Below are 5,000 nucleotides of genomic sequence, written 5' to 3' on the forward strand. Positions count from 1 at the left end.
TAGAAAAATTGTGTTGCGGGAGTTTTGGTGGCGTGTCTTTATGCAAATTCTGAGCTTGAATAGGAAGTGAGGAAGGGAAAGTGTTACTGGTGCCCTTGTATGGTGGTGACAGGCGGTGGTGACAGGTGGTGGTGGTGACTGGGTAGCTGTAGTGACTGATGTTGGTGGTCACTGGTGATGAGTGGCTGTTTGTGGTGGCAGATATTAGTGGTGGATGGTGATGTGTGGTGATGCAAGTCCTGTATACATGTTATAGTGTGTGTTATGTCGGATCAGTTATATATTTAAGTGCTAGTGATGATTATGTGGTCAATAAGCTAACTCGCGGATGGTGCATGGGTGGTTTGTGGTGAATGGTGATGTCTGGATGGGTGGTGATGGTGATGAGTGGGTGTTAATGACTGGTTATTTATGACTGTCAGTGGCGTGTGGTGATTACTGGCTGGTTGTGATGTTGGTAACGATATTCTGATAATTATTAAAAAATGTGTGATGAATAACTGTGTGTGTGTGTGTGTGTGTGTGTGTGTGTGCCCATAAGAATTATAGTTTTACGGCATAATAATTCAGCGATGCACTTAATACATTCTTTTGCCACGAGGAACTGCAACTCAGCGAGAGAAACAGGGTGCGATATTTATAAGGGAAGTAATAAAGGAGGGAAAATGGAAAGCGAATATCTTGAGAGAGAGAGAGAGAGAGAGAGAGAGAGAGAGAGAGAGAGAGAGAGAGAGAGAGAGAGAGAGAGAGAGAGAGAGAGAGAGAGAGAGAGAGAGAGAGATTTTGTAAAGTTATTTTTGTTATTTGATAATTATGCCTAAACAACAAAAGACGGTTATCACCTCTTGTTCTTCTGATTTTCCTTAATCATTCTTCTCTTCTTCATCTTTCTTTTCTTTCTCTTCTTCCCCTACATCATTCTCCAAAAAACTTCCGGAAATGTGGAGGAGGAGGAGGAGGAGGAGGAAGAAAATGTAAGGAAAAAAAGGTAGAGGATCATGATAGGAGTAGAAAGGCGAGAATGTTAAGGGTGGAATTTGCAGGGATAACTACAGTATTGGTGGTGGTGGTGGTGGTGGTGGTGGTAAGGACGAAGTTCCCTTTTCCTCTGCACCATCCTTCAGGGTGAGGGCGCTGCTTGGCCTTCCTCACGCCTTTGTTCGCGTCACTTACAATGCGGTGACTGGCGGGAAGGAAGGGGGGTGCAGGCCTGGAGGGCGTGAAGGCGAGATTAAATAGGGATTGTATTGGTTTGCTTGCTTTGGGACGAAGCGCGTGGGGACGCCGGTGTGAGGCGTGGTGTGTTAATGAGCGGGGAGTGAAACTAGATTTAGATCAGGTGTGAGGGAAGGATGCGGAGGAAGAAAGGTAAAAGACTCTGGGAATTTGTTTGCATTTTATTGTTTAAATAAAAGCAAGAAAATATAACGCGATGGCATGTTTTATGGAACTTTAGTGAAGTGAAAAGAAATATTTTAATTTTTTTTTTTTTTTTTTTCTCTGCATGAAGAGTGCAGCAGCAGCTTCACTTGTGTGTTCGGAGATAGAAGATGAAAGCTACGGAGATCTGTCCTGACACATGACATGGACAGTTTCTCTCGTACAGTTCAGGTCATTGAAGTAACCAGTGCCTGACTGAATAGTCAGACAGTTCTCGTTACCGCTTAGGTTGTTGGGCTCTGAGGGTGACCAGAAGGGTGTTCCCATGGGCACGTGTGTCCCGTCCACCCAACGCCACACTTCGTCGTCATACTCATCCGTGGCGCCGAGCCAGAAGTAGTTGGGACCATCTGGGAAGAGAAAAAAATAAAAGTTAGTGAAGGCAGATCAATAGGTAAATAGACAATTATTTAATGTTAAATAGTTTTGCTGTAGTAAGCAATAAAAAAAAGAAAATATCATGAGCATTGGCTGACGGTATTCGCCATGCATAGGCCGCGACACCCACAGTTGACCATAATGTGGCCCCAGATCAGCTCCTGCTGGTGATAGTCGTCCACCACCTCCAGGTCTGCGTCTGTGGACAGACTGTGGCAGAAGGCGCGCGTATCGTCTCTGTGAAAAAAATAAAATAAATAAATAAAATGATACACACACGAGATCAGGATTACAGTTGTTTCAATCTCCTGTAATGATTCACACTGCCTCAACATTTCACAGAACACTTGTGTGTCAGCACACAGGCGAGGAGGCCCTTGCAGCGAGACTCACCAGTTGAGAGCGAGGTCAGGATTGAAATAGAAGCAGCCAGTTCCCACAGCCACAAAGGGATTCGTGCACCCTGTAGGGAGGAAAGCTTTGTACAGTGTTGCCTTTCACCATTGTGCGGTGCCGTTCCGTCACACGCGTCTAGTAAGCAAGAGGCGCATTAAACACTCGAATCTTCATCGTCATCACCTTTGGCTTCCTTGCGGACATTCCTCACAGTGGTCAGGGCCTTCCCTTGCAGGAACACTCTGCAGGTCCATCTGCCAGCGTCCCTGGCCGCGGCCTGCTCCACCACGATGCCGCACTGGTTGTGGGTGAGGTTGTGCGGCGCCCTGAGACCCACGTGGCGCCCGGCGCGCGTCCTCCACCTGTGGTGACAGTGAGTGTCAGTGTCACTGTTAGTGGAGAGCCGCGGCTTTTGAGCCAAACACTCACCGCCACAAGATTGACCGGGCGTATCAGGTTTCTCACCTGAAAGACGCGGCCGTCCTCAGCCTCCCACAGGCAGTAGCGGTAGCGGCGCTGCACGCTGCAATCAAGGTGCAGCGCGGAGCCAACCTGTAGCGGCACGTCGCCGACGGCCTGGACGAGGGAAGCGCCTGTGTAGCGAGAGTACAGCACTAGTAGAGTGGTGCTGCTCCTACTCTACCCTCCATAGAATAGGGATGGTAAGTAAGAGAAAGATGGTGGCCTGCACACTTTGTCCACTAGTTTCACGTATCTTCTCTGTCTGTTCTTACCTGTCGCAGACGAGAGCGCGGCGGCGGCCACCGTCAGGACACAGGCGAAGTGAATCATGGCGGTGGATTGTTCCTGAGGGCGACAGACAACAGTTATATATGTGCCCTTGGTGTGCAACTCTCCCAGGCACGTGTCCTGCTCCCACGCTGTCCACTCGAGGCTGTGTGCAGCTGTGTGGCGCGTGGCGGTGTTGCTGGTGAGGGAGGCTTGCTGTCTTGGAACAGACTGGAACGTTCCCCAGCAAGCTGTGTGTGGGTGATGATGGTGGCGCCTTAAGCTATAGGAAGACGTCCCTTTCCCTCAGGATGGTGGCGCCTTAACGCCTGCTCTTATCAATTCACTGTAAAGAAACGTGCTGGTTTGAAGTGTCTTCACGGGATAAGTTCGGACTGATATGATCAACTGATGTAACTGCCTTATATTATCCGTATAATACTCCTAAGAACTCAGAAAACTACTTTACATATGCATAATGGTTCTTTTTTTAAGTAAAGAATATATCCTCATTATTAGGTAAAATTTCTAAATCGAATTTTTTTCAATTTTTTTAAGTTTCGGACCTGAAAAAAAAAATGAGAGAAATTTTCATCTAAGGTAACAGATGATTAAATAATAAAACGCAGAAGAATATTGATATAAAAAGTATATATTAATCGAAAAAGTGTGTTTTTATATGTCTTCATTTATTTAAAATCCTTTTTGGTATTGTTGTGTTTCCCATATCCTGTGGTGCTGGTGGTGATGGTGGTGGTAGTAGTAGTGGTGATGGTGGTGGCGATGTTGCAGTGTGGTGGACCGTGATGGTTGTGTAATAACTTCAGGTGTTGATGGTGGCTGTGACAGTGTTGCATGTTCGAGAGAGAGAGAGAGAGAGAGAGAGAGAGAGAGAGAGAGAGAGAGAGAGAGAGAGAGATTCATTGTAACGTGTTGATTTCATTGCTTACATGTCACCGAATGTTACGTCATAAAGAAATGAGAGAAGGAAGAGGAAGAGGAGGATGGGGAGGAGAGGATGAAGAGGAGGAGGAGGAAGAAGAAGAAGAAGAAGAAGAAGAAGAAGAAGAAGGAGAAGAAGAAGAAGGAAGAAGAAGAAGAAAAGAAGAGAATACATATAAGATGACGAATGGATTGAAAACATGAACATTTTCACGTAAATATAAAATAAAAGAAAACCTCAAACAAAAAAAAATCTTAAGGAACCCATCACAAAAAGTATAGTTCCAGACAAAAAGGAATAACTATCGCAAATTAATGAGAGGGGACAGAGAAGTAGAAATAGAGGAAGAGTACAGTATAACAATTAGGAAGAGAGATTAAGGGAAGAAGGGGAAGGAAGTAAAGGAGTAATTAGGGAGAAAGGAAGCATACTCACTTGGTAGAGGGAAGAAATTTATCACAGGTATAGCAGTAACATTAATCTTTCCTCCTCCTCCTCCTCCTCCTCCTCCTCCTCCTCCTCCTCCTCCTCCTCCTCCTCCTCCTCCTCCTCCTCCTCCTCCTCCTCCTCCTCCTCCTCCTCCTCCTCCTCCTCCTCCTCCTCCTTTGCTATGCTGTCTCTTCCAATAGTAGTTTGTGTAAGACATTAATACAAAAACAGCTACCCACTACCACAAAATTTCTCACTTTCCTTTTGTATTCCTTTGTATTCCTCCTCCTCCTTACATTACCCTCATCCTTCACCCTAATCTCCAACCTTACCCATATTCTCTTCGCCCTATCCTACCCAAAACATCTTCCTTAGTACACTGTCAAACCCTTCCGTTCCTTACCATACCAATCCGCAACCTCCCAACATCCCTTCCTCCTCTTATTCCTACGTACTAAACTGCTTACATCCCTACCATCTCATCTATCTTTTCTATTACCGTTCTCCCTTATCCCATCCGCCTCGACTACCTCTCCTTTCCCAAACTCATTACACTCTACTGGCTGTCTCCCTCCCCCGTCCCCCTGACTCCCTCGCAGCCTCCTTCACCCCTCTCCCCCACAACACAGGGACATTAGCCCAATATTTAACGAGGCGTACCGGACATTACACTTCGTCATGCATG

General features: G+C 46.2%; 1 protein-coding gene across 2 annotated transcripts in view; it reads right to left on the bottom strand.

Annotated features, from left to right (window-relative positions):
* The window catches only part of LOC135105093 (C-type lectin domain family 4 member E-like), a 9,799-nt gene extending 6,730 nt beyond the window's left edge, over positions 1 to 3,069 (bottom strand). Inside the window, exons 1-2 of one of the 2 annotated variants that reach the window (XM_064013055.1) lie at positions 2,949 to 3,069; positions 2,680 to 2,807 (exon numbers count right to left, since the gene is read on the bottom strand). The gene's annotated coding sequence lies outside the window, so the exon portion shown is untranslated. The remainder of the gene's footprint in view (positions 1 to 2,679; positions 2,808 to 2,948) is intronic. The other variant, XM_064013054.1, reaches the window with a different exon arrangement.
* Positions 3,070 to 5,000: the final 1,931 nt, after the last annotated feature.

Source organism: Scylla paramamosain, chromosome 11 (assembly GCF_035594125.1).
Source record: "Scylla paramamosain isolate STU-SP2022 chromosome 11, ASM3559412v1, whole genome shotgun sequence".
NCBI classification, from domain to species: domain Eukaryota; kingdom Metazoa; phylum Arthropoda; class Malacostraca; order Decapoda; family Portunidae; genus Scylla; species Scylla paramamosain.